The sequence below is a fragment of the Corythoichthys intestinalis genome, unplaced genomic scaffold (genome assembly GCF_030265065.1).
Source record: "Corythoichthys intestinalis isolate RoL2023-P3 unplaced genomic scaffold, ASM3026506v1 HiC_scaffold_23, whole genome shotgun sequence".
Lineage (NCBI taxonomy): Eukaryota > Metazoa > Chordata > Actinopteri > Syngnathiformes > Syngnathidae > Corythoichthys > Corythoichthys intestinalis.
The window spans coordinates 373,576-399,337 of record NW_026651592.1 but is presented as its reverse complement, the minus strand read 5'-3'; the positions used below and the strand labels follow the sequence as shown (position 1 = coordinate 399,337).

The 25,762-nt window shown below is 38.8% G+C and overlaps 1 protein-coding gene across 7 annotated transcripts in view; it reads right to left on the bottom strand.

Annotated features, from left to right (window-relative positions):
* Window positions 1-25,762, bottom strand: part of LOC130911193 (teneurin-4-like) — a 599,534-nt gene that overhangs the window by 422,409 nt on the left and 151,363 nt on the right. The gene's annotated exons all lie outside the window — the stretch shown is intronic.

Sequence of the window (25,762 nt, the reverse complement as noted above, 5' to 3'; positions counted from 1 at the left end):
AAACTAGGGTTGTTCCGATCATGTTTTTTTTTGCTCCCGATCCGATCTCGATCGTTTTAGTTTGAGTATCTGCTGATCCCGATATTTCCCGATCCGATTGCTTTTTTTATTTTGCTCTCGATTCAATTCCAATCAATCCCGATATTTTTTCCCGATCATATACATTTTGGCAATGCATTAAGAAAAAAATGAATAAAACTCTGACGAATATATACATTCAACATACAGTACATAAGTACTGTATTTGTTTATTATGACGATAAATCCTCAAGATGGCATTTACATTATTAACATTCTTTCTGTGAGAGGGATCCACGGATAGAAAGACTTGTAGTTCTTAAAGGATAAATGTGACTTTGTATATTGTGACTAAATATTGCCATCTAGTGTATTTGTCGAACTTTCAGTAAATGATACTGCAGCAATTTAACTTCTGCCCAAATGCATGATGGGAAGTGCAACCATGACTGTGCGTAGGGGCACCAATTGATATATTTTCTCTGCGTTGGGAAAGAACATAGGGTGTTAAGAAAATGATCAACTACTACCTTTCTTCCCCACGTTGCCTACCACGTTATTTTTAATTGCTGAGAGAGGTATTGTAAGGCTTTAGCCACATAGAAAATGGCTCCAAAGGCTGACAAAATTCTCTCTACTCAATATACGCTGCCTTTTAGCGGTATCTATAGGTAAAACGGCGTCTTTATAGATAGAACGCGACAATGAGTGAGTGGGTCGTGCAGCGCATGCGTTAATTATTTAACGTGATTAATTTTAAAAAATAATTACCGCTGTTAACGCAATAAATTTGACAGCCCTACTTTAAGCCAAAATTACTCTGGATGAGTGTAAGACATTTTGTCTATAACATTAAATACAATTAGAAAACGATTTAAATAAAAAATATATACTGTATATATTAAAAAAAGGCATGTCCGATATTTTTTTGCCGATTCCGATACTTTGAAAATGACGTGATCGGACCCGATCGATCGGGACATCTTTATTGAAAACGAGTGATCACTGTACTATTACGACTATCACCACTACTATATTGAAATGTGCTTTTATATATTATTCGTCTATCTTTCGGAATGAAAATATTCAAGACTGAATCAAATCAAAGCGGAATAAATTGAAAAAAATCTTGTTTTATGTTGTCTCTAATCATAAGGAAAAGCAAAACTTTTGAGGGCTTTAGATATCCACCCACACAAAAAACTAGCTCGGCGGTGGTCAGATGATTAGTTCGACTGTCCCTATCTCGTCTCGAGCAGGACGCGTATGTATTGCCTCTCCTCAAAGGCACATAAATATAACTACAAGTGAGGATAATTAGCCGGATCTTCTGTGGATTTTGCGAAAAGAGCATCAGGCTTAGGGTGATCATCCCCTTTTGTATATCCCGCATCAGGCAGCAGTCTTCGGGGGTAGTGCCCCCTCCCCCGGGGCCCGCCGAATGTGGCGATCCGACAAACTGGCATGAGGCGGGCGTGCGGCTTTGCTGATAACAACTCAAAAGTGTCCACCAGGGCCACTAAAAGCCTGCAAATTAGCCTCCAAATGAGCCAGAGAAGCTCTGTGCTATAATTCGGGATCTGAGCCCCGAGAAAAAAACATCAACAACTAAATAGCCCCCACAAGTAACACTGTGGCGGAGTGCACTGGGAACCCACAAGTGATTTGCATCATTGGTCCTCAGTGGTGGGAGGAAGTACTCTGTGGCTGTACATTTTTCAATCTCCACCCATGTAATTTCAGTCCAAAGTAAAGGTTTCCTTTTAGAAAACACATTAAAATCACAAGCTAGTTTGTGATTACGTCGTGTCGTAATGCATGGAGGACCAAATGGAATTAAATGTATTATATGAATAAATCTTTAAATAAATACTTACATATGTTATTAATTTATTAGGCTCGAGCGTATGACGTGGCACTCGTGAGGATTCCGCCGCTATCGCCATTTTGGAAGCGGGAAGTTCGGTGTCAGAACCCCAGGAAACATAAACAGTGAGGCATTTCAACACAGGTCGCTCATTAAAAATGGTTGGAAATTATTGTGTGGTAAAGAATTGACGGAACCCCATTGAGTTTCTTCCGGATCCCTACATGGAGAAAAGGTGAGGGAAAGGTCAAATCTGAACTTACCAAACGTCGAAGAATGGCATGGGTGGCCTCGATCAGAAGGAAGGCCATAACGTTCGATTCTCGTGTTACACACAGAGTTTGCTCTATGCACTTCCACTCCGGTAAGTTAATTTCGTTTGTTTACGCAAATTTCGGTAACTTTATGCCCTAAGTCGGCCTGTTGTTAGCTATAGCTACAGCTAAACAATTAGCATGCATACATATGCATTGTCTTCATAAGACATAATTCCTGTCGTTGCTAAATGAAAAAGCTGTAATATGTTGACGTGAGAGAGTGGCAAAGAATTTGTACACAAGCTACATTTTCTGCAACAAAAAATTTGTACATCCGTGGTCACAGACTAATGTAAACACACATTGCTTACCTTTGCTAGAAAGATGGTGTTGCCGTTTGCTGTGGTCATAATGTGCAGGTTCTGCACCCATCCGCAGCAAAACTGTTCGTAGCTTTGTAGCGATTTGTAGATTCAGAATTGCTGATGAGTGTAGTAACTTACACCAAACACTAAATACAGCATGATGTCCATTTCGCATAGTGGTGGAAGCTTGTCGACATCTTTATTCCATTTGTGTTCGGCTTGCTCATAAGGGTCAACATTGTTCACATCCTTAAAATTGCTCACATATCTGTCCTTCGCCGTGGTAACAAGTTTGTCTCTATATCGAACTAGCAAGTTTTCCTTTCTTTTTTCCATTTTTGGCACTCGTAGTTGAATTGTATTTGCCGTGAAGTTTAAATGTCCCGTGATGCAGACGTGCTTCCAAAATGGCTGCGTTGTTGCAAATCTCGCATGTTCCCGTGCTGCTGTGACGTAAACGCTCGAGCCTAATTAAAATGGGAATTAAATCAATGAAAATGACATTAAATGTGTCTTTAATTCATTAAAACACTAGTCAATTAAAAAAAAAAAATTAAAAAAAAACATAGGTAGTCACAGGTAGTCCCCAGGTAATAAATGAGTTCCATTCCTATGCTGGTGACGTAATCCAAATTTCCGCGTAAATCAGAATTAATCCTTTAAGGTCCACGCATCTTTTGTCCAATTTTGCATGCCTTTGATGCTGCCTTTATATTTAACTTTTGTCAAAACTTGTAATATTGATGTCCAGTTGACAACCGAACTTGCGCAATGAACCGTTTTGAAGCTCTATAATATTTATTCAACTCATTACGATAAACATTCAATAGAAAAAAATAAGACTGAATAGTTTTATATCTGATCATTCAATAGAAACAGCAGGTATGGTCATAGGCGTTTTGGGCCTTTATACATGCTATGGTCAAAACAGGTTATTTACAATAGACTATATTGTAGAAATATACAGTGTATCACAAAAATGAGTACACCCCTCGCATTTCTGCAGATATTTAAGTACATCTTTTCATGGGACAACACTGACAAAATGACACTTTGACACAATGAAAAGTAGTCTGTGTGCAGCTTATATAATAGAGTTAATTTATTTTACCCTCAAAATAACTCAAAATATAGCCATTAATATCTATTCCCCTGGCAACAAAAGTGAGTACACCCCTTAGAAACTACGCACATCCCTAAATGTCCGAATTAAGTACTGCTTGTCATTTTCTCTTCTAAATGTAATGTAGCTCATTACAGAAATGCTGTCAGCATTGCTGCAGAGATTGAAGAGGTGAAAAACACAGGTTCTCATGTTTGGAGGAAAAAGAATACTGAATTGCGCCATACCCACTGTGAAGCATGGGGGTGGAAACATCATGCTTTGGGGCTGTTTTTCTGCAAAGGGACCAGGACGACTGATCTGTGTAAAGGAAAGAATGAATGGGGCCATGTATCGAGAGATTCTGAGTGAAAATCTCCTTCCATCAGCAAGGGCATATAAAATGAGACGTGGCTAGGTCTTTCAGCATGACAATGATCCAAAACACACAGCCAGGGCAACAAAGGAGTGGCTTCGTAAGAAGCATTTCAAGGTGCTGGAGTGGCCTAGCCAGTCTCCAGATCTCAACCCCTGTTGAGGGAGTTGCAAGTCCGTTGTGCCCAACCACAGCCCCAAAACATCACTGCTGTTGAGGAGATCTGCACGGAGTAATGGGCCAAAATACCAGCAACAGTGTGTGAAAAGCTTGTGAAGAGACAACGTTTGGCCTCCGTTATTGCCAACAAAGGGTACATAACAAAGTATTGAGATGAACTTTTGGTATCGACCAAATACTTATTTTCCACCATGATTTGCAAATAAATTCTTTAAAAATCAAACAATGTGATTTTCTGTTTTTTTTCCACATTCTGTCTCATGGTTGAGGTTTACCCATGTTGACAATTACAGGCCTCTCTAACATTTTCAAGTGGGAGAACTTGCACAATTAGTGGTCGACTAAATACTTATTTGCCCCACTGTATTTCCTTGTCTTAGCTTTTCATATCTCCGGTGCTCTTTGCTGTGTGCTCTTGTTTGGTTCAAAAATACTTACTGCGCACACGCTGAAAATGAGAGCGGCAGTGCCACCCACTGAGTGGATGTGCGATTACACTTTATTCTAGTACGGCAAAAAATTAGAGCGATGCGCCCCCCTGGGGGAGGGGGGGGGCACCCGGGGGGGGGGGGGGGGCACCCCACTATTTGAGAAGTACTGTTCTAGTGTAATGGCTTCGATCTCTGCCAGCCCCTCCCAATCCAAATGGATTGGACGTCTACCATTGTAAATGGCAACTGAAACAGGAACATCTGCTATTCCAGTTCAAATGAAATGATGTCAGTCCTTTTGAATGGCAGTGAATGAATTAAAAAGGCCAAGAGTGGGGAGCTTTAATTGCCTTCTACTTAAGTGCAAAATGTATACAAATGAGTATTGTCCCTGCCGGCCTTCATGCTGCCTCCTAATGATAACGTGTGACATCCTGTTGTTGTATAGGAGCAACAGCAAATGTTTACAGCGGAAATGTCGATGAGAGCAACCAGGCGTCGACGTTAGCGATGTTTTGTTCCCAAGAACTCGAATAATTAACACTGCAACTGATTGTGTAACATTCGCTAAAGTGTCTCATTTGCACCGAAGATTAAATGAAGTACTTGTAGTTAAGGACAGAAGGAAGATCTGGGTTTTGGTAGGGTCTGTACAATACAAAAATATTTTACTGCCTTTTAAATGGTATATTTCTCACTAAATGCAGGTTTGAGGTCACCGTTCTGCTAAATAACCAAGTGTGCTTGAGATCTAGGGTATGAACTAATTCACGTTAGCATGCAGGATTTTCTGTGGGACATTAGAATTTATTGTTAAATTAAGTCCAGGTTCTGAAGCGACAAAGCAGCCCCAGAAAATATTTCACGTTAAGTTTAATGTTCTTGTTATTTTTATGACAGAAATAAGAGGCAGCCCACCACTGCGCAAAATATTCCTCCAAAGGTCTTGGATAACGACAAGATGTTTCCAGCCAAATGTTAGTCCAGCCTTTGTGGAGGTTATTTTCGTTGGCGGCTGCTTGTGCCTTGCAACTGGCATTTTTGCCAATTGTTCAATGGTTGAGTCATGAACACTGACTGAGAGCAGCGAAGCTTGCAGTTGTTTGGATATCATCCCGGGTTCTTTTGAGAATCGTCATCACACCCTTGGAGTCATTTTGGTTGGCAAACTACTCCTGAGAAGAATCCAGACTGTTCCCAGTTTTTCCTAAAGTCTGAAATGTACTGTTTATCCACCTGCATATTCTCATATCACATAGGGTCGGATAGATTTACATTTTTCATACGGTGATGATAAACAAAAGCATCAGTGAGAAACTACATTTACTGTTAATTGGTTTGTCTCTGTAAGATATTAAGATTAGCTTCAGGACCCAGACGCATTTACTGATAAATATGAAAACAAACTTTGTGTAGGCGCTTTGACGGCTGACATATTATACTCCATATGTGGCAGCACTAACAACTAATATTCTTATTGACTCAATGCAAGACTGTCACACTCTTGGACTCTGACAATCAATGAAACAGGCACAGACACACACAAAATGGCTTACACAGCTACTCACACAGACATCAGATATGACTCGTCATCAGCAATATCACATAACACGTCGAGAATTACGAGCTGGATCTTAGATCAATAGTGAAACGGGGCAGGCGGTTGCATAAACCAGAAAGAATCACCTCGCTATGTTCTATGAATTCAAGTTATTAAACACAGACTCAATGTTCGAATTCTATTACAATGCCACACGTGTTTACCTCAATTGCAGAAATACCAGCCTTGCATTAAATTGTTTTTATGGCAAGCAGGAAGTGATTGTGTGTGTGGTTAGTATTTAATGTTTTAAGGTACGATAAAAGCAAGACAGCCGGAAAGAATCCTGATGTCATCTGAAAAAATAAAAAATGTAGTTGATTGTATTAAAGCTTATTGTTAAGATAATCATTAAAGGTTTATTAAATATTTACTTTTGCTAATGAATGCTTACAATATAACGAATGCTGACATTAAAGTTCAGGTATTGATGATTAATCGCTAAAATAGAATGCTTTATGATTAACTGCAAGAAGGAGATATTATTGTGTTTGATTACTTCAAACATGTTTGAATCATGATGAAAACTGCTTTGTCATTCAGATCGGTTTAAACTAGGGTTGGGAATCTTTGGCATGAAACCGATTCGATATGTATCTAGATACACAGGTTACGATTCGATTCAAAAACGATACATTTTTATGGCCGAGCGATTCGATACAGTTTAAGAACAATACGGTTCGATACAGAGTGAAAACGATACGATAGTAAACATTTGTTGTGTGTGTTCGTACAGTATTTTAAACTTATAAAAAAGACTACATTTCTAATAGCAAAATTAAACAACAAAATTTCATACCAATGTTATGTTTTATTTTTTTAATGAAAAAAAAATTAAGGCTTACTATATGACCGTCATTTTGTTGGATAGGATTGATAATAAAACTCCAATGACAGACAACAATAAAGTGCAGTAATTCAATTACTGTATTTCCTGGTGCTTTGAACACAAGAGGTAAGTAATTTAAGTGCAAACTTTCAACGTAAACATCTTACAAACAAAAAATATTAATTATATGCAGCAGCTCTAGAAAAAAAAGAATTAAACCTGCAATGCTATCATAAATAAATAATAAATTAATCTTTACCAATGGTATAATTGGGGGAATAAAAATATGGCATTTTAGACAGGTCAATAATCATTACTTTAACCTTATACACTGCAAAGTCTTTCAGTCATGCCTGTGTTTCCACATTTTTTACTCCTCATCACTGTCCATATATTTTTTGAAGGGCAGATTTTTTCTTGAGGAAGATCAACTAATCCACATGTTCATGTTTATAGAGCATACGACATGAGAAAAAAAGTATTAAATGGCATTATTATGTGAATTAGAATCATATTTTGAGACGATTCGACTATATACAACAATTTAGCAGAGCGCAGATGACGAGAAATTAGTCTTTTAATCTACTGGTTAGCCACGCGTACCATTATAGGGCTTTAGCGTCCCCAACAGGTGGATGACGTCAGCGGTAGACTGGGCTCATCGGTTTTACTATTCAGCCCATTGAGGGGGAATTATTCAGAACGAGGAAAACGCGACGATGAGCGCCGCAAAATGTCATTGTTTCAGTCTCTCTACTCCAATATTTTTACAGGATATTCTTTTTATCCAAGTATTTTTTTCCCCAATAGCTATATAAATGACTTGAGAAGGACCAGTCAGCCCGTCGAGGGGGAGCTATTCACAACGAGGAAACGCGACGAAGAGAGCTGCAAAATGTCATTGTTTCTGTCTCTTTACATCAATATTTTTATCCAAGTATTTTCCCCAATTGCTAAATAAATGGCATGGTCATGACAAATAACAGTATTGTGCTAAATGGAATATGAAATAATAACAATGCATTTATTCAGGACGACATGGCAAAATTACTCCATAATGGTCAAAACTGTCGACTTCACCTTTACTGTCGCACCTCCCGAACGATATTTTATGACACCTAAATCAGACAAATGTCATTTCCCTTCCCCGGCTTCGGAGAATGTAAACAAACCAAAAGGCGTGACAGCTAGCCGACATGCTAACCCGAACCGAGTGATGTTTCAAAGTCTTCGAAGCGGAAAATCATACATAACTAGCCTGCATTATTTGACATGACGACTGGGTTGTCGATTGTCATCGCTGATCGGCAAACCGCCCAGCAGAGAGCAATTTACAGTTCGTTCCCCGGAGGAGGGCGGCTGCAGTTGTTGTGGAGCTAACGTGCTGCTAATGTGCATGAGGAGAGCTTTTTACATGCCTATCAATGATCAAACGTAAGTAGCCCTTTATTTAAAGAAAGTTTGTAGTGTTTACTTTGTCATAGCTGTATTAATATTTGACATAATACTAAACAAGATGTTTACTCACTTCCTCGTAAGTCCAATGCTCCCACAGTAGTCGGGCTTGTTTTGGCCAATATCCACAGTGAACGGGAACCTTTTGAAACTCCAAAAAGGCGCATACGCCTCTCCCTCATACAGAATGATTTTTCTGCAGCCATTTGGCTGGCGTGATGCGAAAAATGTATTAATCCGAAAAATCAGCTGAATCCTTCGTCCTCATACACAACAGTACGCTGTACAGTGAAGAGGACGCCTTCTACCGTACACGTCACAGCGCCCTCCTCCTCAATGCAAGACCGAAGCCAGAAGTCTGTTATTTTCATGGCGCGGGATACAAAAAACTAAATAAATATAGCGATCGCTTCCACACACATCCAAGCGGTTCATATCATTCAGGAGCATAAAATTCAGTATTCTTTCTCCTCCAAACACGATAACCTGGGTTTCTACCAAAAAGTTCTATTTTGGTTTAATCTGACCATAACACATTCTCCCAGTCCTCTTCTGGATCATCCAAATGAGATATGTATATGTATCTCTTTCCAATGCTAAATCTGAATAAATACATTGAGCACACACACAAAAAAAGGGAAAAAAAAAATTGGGGTGGGGTGCGCTACTTCGCGGTTTTTCACTTATCGTGGCAGGGTTCTGGTCCCTATTAGCCACGAAAAACGATGGAATACTGTACACTGTGGTCATAGTGAGTCATCCAAAGTCTTTCCAAACAGCTATTCAAGTCATCTAGTGATTTTTTATTATTATTATTTTTTTTAATATCACATTATAATATCGCAATATTAATTAATTAATTAATAAACTCAAAAAAAATTGCAGCAATAGTTTTTTCCAATATCGTTCAGGCCTAATGTTTACATAGCAATCGAACAGAATTTTCTGTGGGCCTTGCAAAATCAGTCAAAATCCAGTAAAACGTGAACACTGCTGAGAGTAAATGATTTAATTGAAAAAATTAATTCCCGCCTGTTAACGCGATAAATTTGATAGCACTAGTTCAAACACATATTCCCAGAAAAACATGCAAAATATACTTTTATTTACTTTTTCGAAATTCAATTTTTCATAATAGTCTCCTTTCCTCTTTGAGGGCTACAGATTCTGGATGATATACAAAACCTTTTTTTAGCTGGCTAATGAAGCAGTAGTTTTAACACGCGGTCTCTTACAGTTGGCCTCTTTTGCGTGACTGACAACAAACGCAATTAATGTTTAATCACTATTTCGGCTGCTTTCACGTCAGTCCACCTCCTATTGATCTCCTCATTCCTTTATTTCCATTCCATCCCAAATGTTATCCAGCAACCACATATTGGCGCGTTGTCACGAGCGCGCCGCAGGGTGGGTGCTTTTTATTTGGATTTTTTTAACGTCAATAGCCGTTATGATGCATTTTGAGTGCATTTCTTTTGCTTTTAATGATATGAGGGCAGCTAATCAAATCAGACAAATAAATGAAGCTCGTCAAAACCAATAATCTGTTCATTAAATAAGCATTATGTAGTAATTAGAGAATCATACTGACGCTACGAAGGCTTGTAATAAGGAGAACAGTGCCTCTGTTATTGCCACGGCACCCATAAGCGGAGTTTGACTTTTGGGGCAGAGGGGTGCACAACATGTTGATGACCCCGAAACACAGTGTCGGCAATAAAATTAGCTTACAAGAATATTTATAATAATAAGCTGACAATTAGCATTTTTTTCTCCCCATCATTCTTGAGGGGAATTCTAAATCAGGCTGCTTAGGCGATACTTTTCGCCAAGATCGTCATCCATTGAATATGGTTCGCCCACCGGTGTCGTGCCAATGTAGTTACCCCAGTCAAAAATGTTATCCCCTGGGCGGAGCAATATGAAGGTCGATTTGTGTCTTTATTATTCCATCCCCCCCAAAAAAGTTGCTCAATGTTCGATCAAAATATATATTTTCAACCCCCCCAAAAATGTTTTTTTAAATGTGTTTAAATGCAAAAATACATTTGAAACTCAAAAAACTATAAAAAATGCATGTGAAAGCTTTTTTTCTTTGATTTTTTTCTCTCTCTCTTTTTTTTTTTTAATTAAAGCAACTTTTTTGATTGAATTAATGTTGATTTGTGTTTGGGCCACATTTTGGCTATAGGACATTTTTGTCTTTATTATTCAATCAAAAAATAAGTTGCTTCAAAAATTATATATTTTCGAAAAGAAAAATCACTTTATTCAAAAAAAGACATTTCAATCCGAGAAAAAGTTTTTGAATGCGAAAAAATATTTGATTTGCATTTGAACCCTTAATTTTTCATTAAAAAAGATTTTTTGAATGCGAAAAAATATTTTATTTGCATTTGAACCCTTAATTTTTCATTAAAAAAGATTTTTTGAATGCAAAAAAATATTTGATTTGCATTTGAACACTTAATTTTTCATTAAAAAAGATTTATTTGTTTGAAGTCATATTATGGGTAGGACATTTTTGTCTAAATCATTCAATCCCAAAAAAGAAAGTTCAATCAAAGAGAAAAATCATTTGAAAAATAAAATTGCCCTCCCTTTATTTATTTATTTTTTTGCAAAGCAAATGACCGTCTAAGTTGCTGGTCACATGATCTGTTCGAAAAATAATTTTGACCCATTATAAAAATATTTTTTTTTGTTCATTTCATTCATTTTTTGTTGCAGTTTTATTGCTTTAAAACTAGAGCTGGGAATCTTTGGGCACCTAACGATTCGATTACGATTACGATTCAGAGGCTCCGATTCGATTATAAAACGATTATTGATTCACCCCCCTCCTTTTTTTTTTTTTTTTTTTTTTAAATAAAGTTTTGTACATTAGTTACAAAATTGTTCAAAAATACTCTCAGGCTAAACCAAACTACTATTTCAGTATCAAGTTAACATATAGCAGTAAACAAATATACAAAAATAACATTAAATTAAAAAAACTCCAGTCCCCATTCTGTATCAGCAGCTTTAAACTACATTCAATTAATTTAATGTTGTGAATCAACTGTTAAAGTTGTTAAAATTGCTCCCGTTATTCCATAATTTCCCTTTTGTCTACTTTTGACATGTGAAAGTTTTAAAACTATTTTAAAGATAGATTCAAGTCAATATTTTACCAATTTAGGAGTATTTTAGATAAAAAGTTAATTAGGTTTGCTTGGAAGGTTCGCTATAACAGCATTGCAGGGAAGTTTACTGCTTTAAGATGGCGGCCGTTTACTAACGCCCGCATCTAGCTTTTTGCAGATGTGCTGCTACCGCTACCGAGTCTACAATCCATCTAGTCCTATATAAATGATATCTACCGTAACATTATGTAGCTTAGCTGTACTTGTAGCAGCTTTTCGGCAGCAGGCAGGTATGTTGTTGTGTTTTTTTATCTCGTGGCATGAGTTGAGCTAGAGCCGTGAGTTGAGCGTTGGCATTACCCGAGGGGCCGGTTAATGAGAAGCATAATGTTTAGCTACTCCCGCTCCGTTCTGTCCCGAAGCCCGCGCGGCGCGCTGAGTGTGTTGTACTTCCGCTTTACTTGGCATATTTCAATAATCGGAATTTGGATGTTTGTGAATCGTTCTCGAATCTTCCACGGCCGAATCGCGAATAATCTAAGAATCGGAAATTTTGCACACCTCTATTTAAAACTTTTATATATATAAGAAAGTCAATTATATGCAATGACACTTTTCGGCCCCCCTTAAAATCCGCTTATGACGGCACCCCAGATTGATGTACTTTCAATCAAGGAAAGGTTAAATTAGTGCCATTGATGCTTATAGACGTCCAATCTATTTCAACTGGGAGTCTGAGAGTGAATGGTGATGTTCTATGATGCTAGTGTGGACCAGCCAGGATACGAGCCTCTCGTGATGTGTCAGCTCACAGAGCCAGGCGGCATTCCGACCGAATGCTGACATGATCAGACTAGTTTATTTTTAGGCATGTTATTCGTATAAATAAATGAAGTCACATGTTTATTTCAAGGCCAGTTGTACCATCGTGTTAACATGGACGCACTTTTATGTCTTTATTTATTCCCGCTTTAGAAGCATGTTGCACTTCAGGATGTACGGGGAGCAAAATCGACAAATTAGCCGACTAATTAGCTAGCAGCTAAACAATGACATAACTGACTTGCTTTTGATGAAAGAAGCATTCACACATAACTTGCTCAGGAAATTGTTTGCAGAAAGTTGAAAGACATAAAAGTGTCGCCGAGAAGCTGTGGAGCAACGTAAAGGCACATCCTCCCAGGGTTGTTTTTTTTGGGGGGGCCTGAAACGACGCCTAAAGGCGCAATGATTTCCCGCAAGACTCCACACTCGAGAAAGCAGCCTTTATTATCTCATTGGAGGCCATTGACAGCAACAAATCACGGCAAAGTCTCCCGGTCAAAATGGATTTGGAGGTCCATCATTGTCACTGACACTAAGGGTACGTCTACACTAGGACAGATAATTTTCTCCAGGGTATTTTGCCGACTATTTTTTATACCTGTCCACTCTTACTGTTGGAGCAGTTTTTGTGTTGAATATCTGTTATGAGTGAAGAGAACATTAAACACAAGACAAAGATGAAAAGAGATGTAGCCAAAGAAGATGAATCGACTACAACAAAAGAGAAAACTGTTAAACTAGCTAAGAATAAAATAACTGCGGAAGCAACAGATGGACAAGAGGCAGACGAGGTGAAGCTAAAGAAGAAAATTTCACCTGACAATTGGGACCAAAGGGAGAGGTTGTCGAAGAGGAAGAGGAGAGAAAACCCTTGGCAGAGTTTGACTTTTGGGGCTGGGGGGTGGGGGGGCACAATATGTTGATGACGCCAAAACGCAGTGTCAGCAATAAAATTAACTTACAAGAATTAGCGTTTTTTTGTTTCCCATCATTCTTGAGGGGAATTCTAAATCAGGCTACTTAGGTAATACTTTTCACCAAGATTGTCATCCATTGAATTTGGTAGCTGGCCGGTGTCGTGCCAATGTAGTTACCTCAGTCAAAAATTGTTTCTCCTGGGCGGAGGCCAAATGGAGGTAGTTTTGTGTCTTTATTATTCAATCAAAAAAAAGTTGCTTCAATAAAAAAACAAAAAAGTTGCTTCAATCAAAATAAATATTTTCAACCAAAAAAAGACGCTTCAATCCCCCCCCCAAAAAAAGTGTTTGAATGCAAAAATAAATTTGAAAGTCAAAAAACTCGGAAAAAAAAAAATGCACGTGAAAGCTATTTTTCTTTGATTATTTTATTTATTTATTTATTTTTATTGAAGAAACTTTTTGATTGACGTAGTATTGATTTGTGTTTGGGCCACATTTTGGCTAGGACATTTTTCTCTTTATTATTCAATCAAAAAATAAGTTGCTTCAAAAAAATATAGATTTTCAAAAAGAAGAATCACTTCATTCAAAAAAAAGAACATTTTCAATATTAGAAATAAGTTTTTGAATGCGAAAAAATATTTGAGATTGAAAAATTTGCAATTGAACACTTAACTTTTGATTGAAGCAATCCTTTTTTTTTGTTTGGGCCATATTATGATGAGGACATTTGTGTCTAAATCATTCAATCCCCCCCAAAAAATATTTTCAATAAAAGAAAAAAAAAAAAAAATCATCTTTAAAAATGATTTTTCTTTTAATATATATATATATACAGATTAAATTATATGCCAAGCAAATGACTGTCTAAGGTGCCCGAAAAATAATTTCGACCAATTATAAAAAAGTTTTTGATTTTGTTAATGTCTTTCATTTTTGTTGCAGTTTTATTGCTTTACAACTTTAATATATACAGTATATATATATATATATATATATATATATATATATATATACAGTGGGGAGAACAAGTATTTGATACACTGCCAATGGGTTTTCCCATTGACTGTATATATATATATATATATATATATATATATATATATATATATATATATATAGGAAAGTCAATTACATGCAATGACATTTTTCGGCCATCGGGGGGGCCTGGCCCCCCCTTAAAATCCGCTTATGGACAAAACGAAAGAAGAAAGAAAAGGCCAAGAAGAGGAGGTCCTCCAACCTCGGGGCAGAAGAAAAAAACTGAATCGATTAAGAAGAAAAAAAAAAAGGTAGAACCTCATAAATGGAACAAAAGGAGAAGAAATTTTATTCAAGGAGACGTTGTTTTGATTGCTGATGCAAACGTTACAAGAGGTTCTTGAGTCACCACCAGAGTGGTGAATACGAACCCTGACCGAAGAGGAATTGTGAGGAGTGTGAAACTTCCGACGCCGACCAATCTTATCGAGAGACCAATAAGCTAAATTTGTTTGCTGGTTCCAGCCAGTCAGTGAAGACCTGTTTGACGCACTCATGAAAGTGCAATAGATCCTTTGTTTATTTGTTTTTTTTTCTTGAATGATCCAATTTTTTGGATATTATAATTTTTGCTTTGCCCATAATAATAGGGGCCGGTGTGTGGGAGCAGTTTTTGTGCTGAGTGACGTAATGCGGCAGTGCCGCCTATACGGGCGATGACGTCACCACTATGTGCAAATAAATCAATCACTTACTCAGCACAGGTGTGGAACGCTGGCGGATATAGTTTTCAATCGCATGCACACATGCACGCACACAATCGCAAACGCACATGTAGAGTGGGTCAAATAAGTATTTAGTCAACCACTAATTGTGCAAGTTCTCCCACTTGAAAAGATTAGAGAGGCCTGTAATTGTCAACATGGGTAAACCTCAACCATGAGAGACAGAATGTGGAAAAAAAAAACTAGAAAATCACATTGTTTGATTTTCAAAGAATTTATTTGCAAATCATGGTGGAAAATAAGTATTTGGTCAATACCAAAAGCTCATCTCAATACTTTGTCGTGTACCCTCTGTTGGCCAAACGTTTCTGTAACTCTTCACAAGCTTTTCACACACTGTTGCTGGTATTTTGGCCCATTCCTCCATGCAGATCTCCTCTAGAGCAGTGATGTTTTGGGGCTGTCATTGGGCAACACGGACTTTCAACTCCCTCCTCACCGTTCGTGTACTCACCTCTTGTAGACGCACACAGGACTTAGCAACACACTAGGGACATTTTCCAATTAATACAACTTGAACCTAATGCTGGAAAACTGAAAGGCATGGAGCAACGAACTATCTCTCTCCCCCTCTCGCTCTAAAATCTAACATGCGCACAGAAGCGCGACCGCCGGGTCCCTGCCTGTCTCATACACAAATTTATTTTCCAGTCTTTTAAAAGGGACTAAATCTCTCGCTCAGTAACTGGCAGCATCCATCATGACGTTGTACGTGCGTCCGTCCGGCGGCAGACTTGTCTTGAATTTCGAGCTGCTGTCATAAAGTTATAAGAGAAAATCATCGTTTTTGAACCTTTATGAATCGTGTCGAATCTCGATGCATCTAATCAGCGATTTTTTGCGCAACTCCCTTCCCACCTGAATGACTAACTGACCAAATAACCGCCTGAATGACTAACTTAACTGTATTAGCCAACTGACTCACTCATGGCTAATGCATTAGTTGCATGATCATAAACTTAAGAAAACAGCCACGAAGACTGAAATAAAAAAATAAAAAAACAGCAATAAGTTAAGCTTTTGTCAGCTGCGTGTCTGAACACAGCAACAGGTAACCATGAGCCATATGGTACAGGTTGCCAAATGAGTGCTATGTACGGTAGTGGAAAAGTCCCAAAAAGTATACAGGCTGACGGACCTTCGCAATGGGCTAAAGCTGCTTGTACTGCCAACCAGCATGTGGGTCACAGCTAACAAAGCCAAAGGCATCTCTTTCAAATGACAGTAAGAGGAGCGCCCTGATGTTCTACCTCTGCGGGGCCTCGCTGTGACTCAGCAGGTGCTGGCTGCTCCAAGTGTCCTTACGGGGCTCTCTTGGGAAAATGATGGGAGGCATGATGGAGAACACGCACACAATGTTACGCACGCTCACAGCTTTTAGGCTTTCAGGCACATGGAATACAAGTTGACATGCACAAAGAAATGTTGCCTTTTTACAGATACAGTGGGGCAAATAAGTATTTAGTCAGCCACCAATTGTGCAAGTTCTCCTACTTGAAAAGATTAGAGAGGCCTGTAATTGACAACATGGGTAAACTTCAACCATGAGAGACAGAATGTGGAAAAAAAACAGAAAATCACATTATTTCCAAATTAGAATGGAAAATAAGTATTTGGTAACCTACAAACAAGCATGATTTCTGGCTGTCAAAAAGGTCTAACTTCTTCTAACGAGGTCTAACGAGGCTCCACTCACTACATGTATTAATGGCACCTGTTTTAACTCATTATCGGTATAAACGACAGCTGTCCACAACCTCAGTCAGTCACACTTCAAACTCCACTATGGCCAACACCAAAGAGCTGTCGAAGGACACCAGAGACAAAATTGTAGACCTGCACCAGGCTGGGAAGACTGTATTTACAATAGGTAAAATGATTGGTGTGAAGAAATGTGGGAGCAATTATTAGAAAATTGAAGACATACAAGACCACTGATAATTTCCCTTGATCTGGGGCTCCATGCAAGATCTCACCCCGTGGCGTCATAATGATAACAAGAACGGGGAGCAAAAATCCCAGAACCACACGGGGGTCCTAGTGAATGACCTACAGAGAGCTGGGACCACAGTGACAAAGGCTACTATCAGTAACACAATGCACCGCCACGGACTCAAATCCTGCACTGCCAGACGTGTCCCCCTGCTGAAGCCAGTACACGTCCAGGCCCGTCTGCGGTTCGCTAGAGAGCATTTGGATGATCCAGAGGAGGACTGGGAGAATGTGTTATGGTCAGATGAAACCAAAATAGAACTTTTGGGTAGAAAAACAGGTTCTCGTGTTTGGAGGAGAAAGAATACTGAATTGCATCCGAAGGACACCAGACCCACTGTGAAGCATGGGGGTGGAAACATCATGCTTTGGGGCTGTTTTTCTGCAAAGGGACCAGGACGACTGATTTGTGTAAAGGAAAGAATGAATGGGGCCATGTATCGAGAGATTTTGAGAGAAAATGTCCTTCCATCAGCAAGGTCATTGAAGATGAGACGTGGCTGGGTCTTTCAGCATGACAATGATCCCAAACACACAGCCAGGGCAACAAAGGAGTGACTTCGTAAGAGGCATTTCAAGGTCCTGGAGTGGCCTAGCCAGTCTACAGATCTCAACCCCATAGAAAATCTGTGGAGGGAGTTGAAAGTCCGTGTTGCCCAACGACAGCCCCAAAACATCACTGCTCAAGAGGAGATCTGCATGGAGGAATGGGCCAAAATACCAGAAACAGTGTGTGAAAAGCTTGTGAAGAGTTACAGAAAAGGTTTGGCCTCCGTTATTGCCAACAAAGGGTACATAACAAAGTATTGAGATAAACTTTTGGTATTGACAAAATACTTATTTTCCACCATGATTTGCAAATAAATTCTTCAAAAATCAAACAATGTGATTTTCTGTTTTTTTCCACATTCTGCCTCTCATGGTTGAGGTTTAACCATGTTGACAATTACAGACCTCTCTAATATTTTCAAGTGCCAGAACTTGCACAATTTGTAGTTGACTAAATATTTATTTGCCCCACTGTACTTTACATTTGCAAGTCAATGTGCTCTTCTTTGGATTATTGTATAGATGCATTGATAGGTGAATAGATGGACAGACAGACAGATGGGTGATAGATTGAAAAATAGATAAACAGACATGGTAGACAGATAGATGCACGGACAGAAAGACAGCTATATAAATAATAGAGAAGAATATATCTCTATTCTCAATATGGTATACAGTGTAAGGACTTGCATGAAGGAGAACCACACTTTCTTATTTGCATGCATTAAACAGAGGGTCAAGCAAGTCACATGTGAAAGGGAGAGTGATACCCGCCGGCTTGAATACATTAAAAAGCCCAGTAAATGGTTTGTTGGTTTAAAGACACACACAAGAACTAGGCCTACTTGAAGGATTTTAATTAACTTGCCGTATATAAATTGTATGTTATCAGGGCCCGGCTGAAAGAAACACCCCGACACAAATGCACATTTTGCCTGAGCGAATAGAATAAAAAGGCAGCAGTGAATCTTGATGGGGGTCTCCGGGATGCCACAAGCCCGAGCGTTGTCGTGCCAGGAGCTTCTCTTTAATTATGTACAAGAGCGGCACAATGTGAAAGCCCGCGCACTCTCCCCGGAACCAGAGTCAAGCGCTCAGATGGATTCTACCCCCCCGCGGACATTTCTGTAGCCTAGAAAATACATCAGCAGATATAAATGTAAAACTATTTGTGAGGTTCTCCGCAAGGCTGCGTTAGGGTAATTAGAATTTCGCCGCCGGGCGCTACAAGAGCTTAGCTTTCCGCCGATGAGAACAGCATTGCAGATATGCCAGATCATATTCTGGGTTTAGGAACATAAAGGACCGGAACTATAAAACTCTCTTCACAAGCTAATGTGGAAAAGTTCATTTTTGCAGGTAAACATGACATTGATTCATGTGGAGATTCAGCAACTTAAAAGTGCGAGAAAACATGTCGAAACAGCACAACAACGTGATTGTTTGCAGACAATCAATACCTAAACAAAGGCTAAAGAAACACACGCTCACAAATGAGGCAAATTCAAAAAAACAAACACAGAAAACCTTGCCTCCATTTCCATAATCTTATTTTTGTGAAGACCGATTTCTAAAGACATAAACACACTTCAAGTGTTATTATCCCACATTAGCTCATAATGGGACCAGCTTGTTGTCAATGGCTATCACTAATTAAAACAACCTCATACAGCAAAATTGAAAAATAGCATTTACAATTAGTTGTTTTTCTTTGTCTTAACGCCAGTCTATCAAAATCTTGCTTTACATAAAACCAATTCACTAGTCTAATTGACCTTTTTTTTTAATGTTTGTAAACAAAAGCCAACGTGGTACTTTCATGAGTCGGTAAGAGATTGACTACCGCTGAGCTCAACTGACAATGAAGACAATAATTTGTTGTGTTTAGGGTTGAACTGCCAGATATACCCCAAAAGGTTTCAGTCCATTTCTGTCAAAACATATCAGAAGTAATGTAGCAGAATTTGTGGGTGAGGAGGTGAACTCCAGCAGATGTCATAAAAAGTTGGACAGAGAAGATAGCAAGACTGCATGGGGACAGACTGAGAACCCGTCAATGGCACTGAAAAACATATCAATCACTGCTTTCTCATTTGACCTTTCGCAAACTCCGCCTCCTATAAAGCCATTGACCAATCATATGTCCTAGAGACCGTTTTTAAGGGAGCATGATCCAACAAACTCTCAGATGGCTCATTGTCTAATTGGTTGATTTGGTACACGATACAATACAATGTAGGGATGTCCCGATCCTGGTTTTTGCACTTCCAATCCAATACCGATACTGGCCGATACCGATACCGGCCTATCTGAGCATGTGTTAAAGTTTAAAGTTATTTCACCTCCTTACTTAGTTGTCAGACTCATGTTGAAAAAGGTTTTAGTACTCTTGATAACAACTAGCCAGCTAAATTAGGTGAGTTTGAATAACACACAACGGGTTGGTAACAAGAAACTGACCTGTTTATTCAGTGACAAACACAAAACATTATAAATAACAGAAATGGCAGAGTCAGTCAGTAAAACGTGCAAATAATATTGTAAACTGTCTTAAAAAAACAAAACACACAAACAACCTCAGTGGAAAATCCCACAAGCCCCCCAAGCTATTACATGCTTTTAATGTTTCGTGCATTAGTTACAATAATTGTATAAAAAGCCTCTCAGATTTAAATAAACGACTATTTCAGTATCAAGTTAACATTTTAAAACAGTAAATAAAATATTCAAGTCCCCATTCTGTATCAGCAGCTTTAATCTACATTCAATTTGTTTAATTTTGTAAATCAACTGTTAAAGTTGTTAAAATTGCTCCCGTTATTCCATAATTTCCCTTCTGTCTACTTTCGACATGTGAAAGTTTTAAAACTGTTTTGAAGATAGATTCAAGTCAAGATTTTGCCGATTTAGGAGTATTTTAGATAAAAAGTTAATTAGGTTCGCTTGGAAGGTTCACAACAACCTACTAGGGAAGTGTCCTGCTTTAAGATGGTGGCTGTTTACTAACGCATCTAGTTTTCCCTACTTCAGTGTTGCTAACGCCGTTGAGTCTGTCATTTTGCATCTAGTTCTATATACATATGATATCTATTATCTCCAGTAAAACGATGTTGACGTAGTTTGTAGCGGCTGTCAGCAGCAGTATTCTTGTGTTTTTTATCCAGCGGCATGAGTTGAGCTAAAGCCGTAAGTCGAGCATTGGCATTACCCGGGTCTATGACAAGAATGATGTTTACTCTCGGGACGCAATGCGGTCCGTTTCTCATTGCGTCCCGAAGACCGCGCTGTGTATTAGTTCCGCTTTACTTGATATATTTCAATAATCGGAATTTGGATGTTTGTGAATCATTCTCGAATCTTTCATGGCCGAATCGCTCAAGGATGTAATGACAGCTGGGCATGTTGTACCGTGGTTCTAAGTGTTGGATGGTGCGTCTTTACTCACAAGAGATAATGGCTCGTCATCCAGAATGAATTCTTCGGCATTGACTCTTGTTATTCCCTGGGCTTTGGGACTGTCGAGTGCCAGTTTGTCACGCATAGCAAAAGTTTCTGCCAGTGTTAGTTGCGTAGGACCTTTCTTTTTGTCTTCAGTTTTCTTAACATACTTCTTATATTGTTTGTGGTGGTATTTCGCTAAATGCTTGATTAGGTTGGTTAAATAAAAACTTCTTACAGCTTTACCACCACGCTTGACTTTATTGTGGCATATGTTGCACTCTGCCTGTTTGTCTTTGTCGTCATTTAAGGTGAAATGATCCCACATAGCTGACATTTTTACCGATAAAGTCTCTCGGTAAATTGGGAGACGGTAATGTAGTGTGTTGAAGGTGTGCCGTAAAATGCGGACCAGATTTTAGGGAAACCGAAGCAAAAACTGGAATGGATTATGTAAATCTGTGCGCTGGAAAACCCGGACAGGATTTTCCACAAAAAAAAACTGGATCGGAAGTCTGGATCGGAATTTTTTTGTGTCGGCCGATCCGATACCGATGCGCATTTTTTTGCCCATATTGGCATCCGATCCAAATATCGGCTTGGGACATCTCTAATACAATGTTAGCTCTGGATGTTTTTTTTAGACCAGAAGTCACGGAACCGCGGACCTCAGTCAGGTTCCGGACCCCCAAGCCGTCTGGACCAGATCTCAAGCTGTCCGGACTAATACACGTTGCAACAACAAAAATCATTTTTTTCTGCGGGTTTGCAGAGCGGAGGTGGGCAACAAACAAAAACCTTAGCGGTGACGTGCGGCTGAGCCAGCCAATGGGAGTGACGCATTTGAAATCTATTTTTAGAACAGGACGTCTCACACTCGCTTTCCAGACTCTGCGGAGTGACAGCCACAAATGGAGCCAAATGAAGTTGGAGGAAGAGGCGAAAAGGTACGGGCGTGCTCAAAACGACGCAAGATTGATGCAGAAAACAGAGTGTTTAAGGAGGAGTAGACCAACACATTTTCGTTCATTTTACCTGGCGGCAGCACAAGACCGCTATGCCTCATCTGTTCAGAGACGGTGTTCTGCCAAAATCTGCTACATCGGCGAAACGTCCTATATTAGTCAAATTTGACACCCAAAGTACTACCGTGCGCGCGAAACTTGTTTTGTTTGGATGCATACAGGCAGAACGTACTAAAAATGCCTTAAGAAAATATTTAAATGCAGTTCTACCAAATAAGGACGGTTTAAATACGGTACGTGACTAATGTGGTCAACTGCTTCAAAGCTAACACACAAAAAAACACAATGGTTAAAAGTATGAGAGGGTAATACATGCAAAAAGTATTTTTGAGGCAGTCTTAAAAAAACTAAATAAAAACAAAAATAGTGATTACTCGCCGCTTCTGACCAATGTGCGCATGCGTTCGGCGTTGTGTAGACGTTTCGCCGCGTAGTAAGGAATGGCCGAACAAGGGCTTGTAAAAAGCAGCAATTTGAAAAGGCACTATGAGACGAAGCACGCAGCTTTTTCGCAAAGTTTCCCTATGAACTCTGCCATCCGTTCTCAAAAAATAGCGGAATTAAGGGCTCAATATGATCGCTTTATTATTTATTACCAATTAATTATTTTTAAATATTATTTATTACTTACCATAAATTTATTTTTTATTTACATTTTTGAATGTTGTGATTATCAGCATAGCCACGTAAAGATACATTTGTATTTTTTGGAAAAAAGAGGCATTAAAAATACTTCCGGACCCGAGATTGTTCTAATTTTTTAATTTCGGACCCAGAGGATTTTTAATTCATGACCCCTGTTTTAGACTATGTCTATAAGCGGAAATGCATCGATGAAATTTCAGACCTCTACATATTTTCTACGTATGTGAACTTGCAAAATCACAAGGGGTGCAAATACTTCCTTACTGTAAATTTTATTCATGTTATTCAAGCAAATTGTTCTTTTTCGTGATTATTGGGATCAATAACTGATGCATTGGCTTGGGCCATTGGTTTTTATAGTGGGACCAGTGAACTTCAAAAGCCAAAAAACCCTAATGGTTTACCCCTAGGAGTTGTTAGAATGTTTGAAAATTGCGGTGTTGATGTCCTGAACCAGAAACAACCAATCACAGTCCTCCATTCTAGGAGGCGCACGTCAAGCTATGGCGTATGGTCCAAATCGGGTCTGTGTTAACCACGTACAGTATATCACAAAAGTGAGTACACCCCTCGAATTTCTGCAGATATTTAAGTGTATCTTTTCATGGGACAACACTGACAAAATGACAATTTGACACAATGAAAAGCAGTCTGTGTGCAGCCTATATAATGGAGTTAATTTATTTTCCCCTCAAAATTAGGGCTGTCAAAATTATCGCGTTAACGGGCGGTAATTAAGTTTTTTAATTAATCACGTTAAAACATTTGACGCAATTAACGCACATGCCCCGCTCAAACAGACTAAAATCACAGTAAAGTGTAATGTCAGCTTGTTACTTGTTTTATGGTGTTTTGCGCCCTCTGCTGGCGTTTGGGTCCAACTGATTTTATGGGTTAGTACCATGAGTGAGCATGATGTAATTATTGACATCAACAATGCGAGCTAATAGTTTATTTTTTGAATGAAAATTTTACAAATTTTAATAAAACGAAAACATTAAGAGGAGTTTTAATATAAAATTTCTATAACTCGTACTAACATTTATCTTTTAAGAACTACAAGTCTTTCTATCCATGGATCGCTTCATGAGAATGTTAATAATGTTAATGCCATCTTGTTGATTTATTGTTATAATAAACAAATACAGTACTTATGTACCGTAACTTGAATGTATATATCCGTCTGCTGTCTTATCTTTCCATTCCAGCAATAATTTACAGAAAAATATGGCATATTTTATAGATGGTTTGAATCATGATTAATTATAATTAATTAATTTTTAATCTGTAATTAACTCCATTAAAAAATGTAATCGTTTGACAGCCCTACTCAAAATATAGCCATGAATATCTAAACCCCTGGCAACAAAAGTGAGTACACCCCATAGAAACTACGTACTGTACATCCCTAAATGTCCAAATTGAGTACTGCTTGTCAGTTTCCCTCCAAAATATCATATGACTCGTTACAGGAGTCCTGTCAGCATTGCTACAGAGATTGAAGAGGTGGTGTGTGTGTGTGTGTGTGTGGGGGGGGGGGGGTCATTCCCACCACCATGCTTGACTGTAGGCATGACACACTTATCTTTGTACTCCTCACCTGGTCGCCGCCACACATGCTTGAGACCATCGGAACCAAACAAATTAATCTTCGTCTCATCAGACTATGGGACATGGTTCCAGTAATCCATGTGCTTTGTTGACAAGTCTTCAGCAAACTGTTTGCGGGCTTTCTTGTCTACCGTCTTCAGAAGAGGCTTCTTCCTGGGGTGACAGCCATGCACACCAATTTGATGTAGAGTACGGCGTATGGTCTGAGCACTAACAGGCTGACCCCCCACCTCTTCAATCTCTGCAGCAATGTGACAGCACTCCTGTAACAAGTTACATGACTTTTTGGAGGGAAAATGACAAGCAGTACTCAATTTGGACATTTAGGGATGTACGTAGTTTCCATGCGGTTTACACACTTTTTTTTGCCAGGGGTTTAGATATTAATGGCTATATTTGAGTTATTTTGAGGGGAAAATAAATGAACTCTATTATATAAGCTGCACACAGACTACTTTTCATTGTGTCAAAGTGTCATTTTGTCAGTGTTGTCCCATGAAAAGATATACTTAAATATCTGCAGAAATGGGGGAGGGGGGTTTACTCACTTTTGTGATACACTGTAAGTCCGCCATCACCACAACGCAGAAGCATAAATCAGCCATACGTGTTGAACCTGTGTGGTTTTACTTCAATTGCTTGCTACAATTTTTTATACTTTCAAAGTAACCCTCCACTGCATATTGTAAACCCTTTTGCCTCATTCAAGGGGATGTTGCACGAATATTGCTCCAAAATAAATCACTTAAAACATATGTCTGGAGTTACGAAGCTTGTCCGTTTTAGAAACCGTAACTAAGAGGGGCGGAGCTTTTCCGAAAGGTCAATAGCGTACAGCACAAATGCTATTTTTATACCGCAAGGCTGCGTCACCATCGTCAACCGGAAGGGGGTCAACATAAAAGCACACTCACATACAACCCATGCTAGTACTGCTTGTTTTCTGCCGGTAATCTTTCAAAAAAGAGCATGCTGAGTAAACACTGCTGCTATGGAACTTGTAGAAAAGATTCTAGACATTAAGACCGTCCACATAAGAAGGATGTTTTCTTCGTTTCCCGAAGCCAAAAACTCAGACGGAAAACATGTGAACAATGGATCAACTTGTGCGAATGTTCAAAAGACCAGTTTCATGCCAGCAAGGTGAAGCCATTCACCTTCATATGCAGTAAACATTTTGTTGGGGGCCATCGTCCTACAGATGACAATCCTGATCCAATGCATGCCACAGCCTGCCCCGAAGAGGTAAGTCACTTTTATTTAGGTAGGCTCTAGATATAACAGATTTACCTTTTCTGCTGTAAAAAACAACAACTTTAAGAAGGGGGAAGTTTAAATAAATTATAGAATTAAGATTTGTTATTAATGAAAAAATTCAAAAGTTTT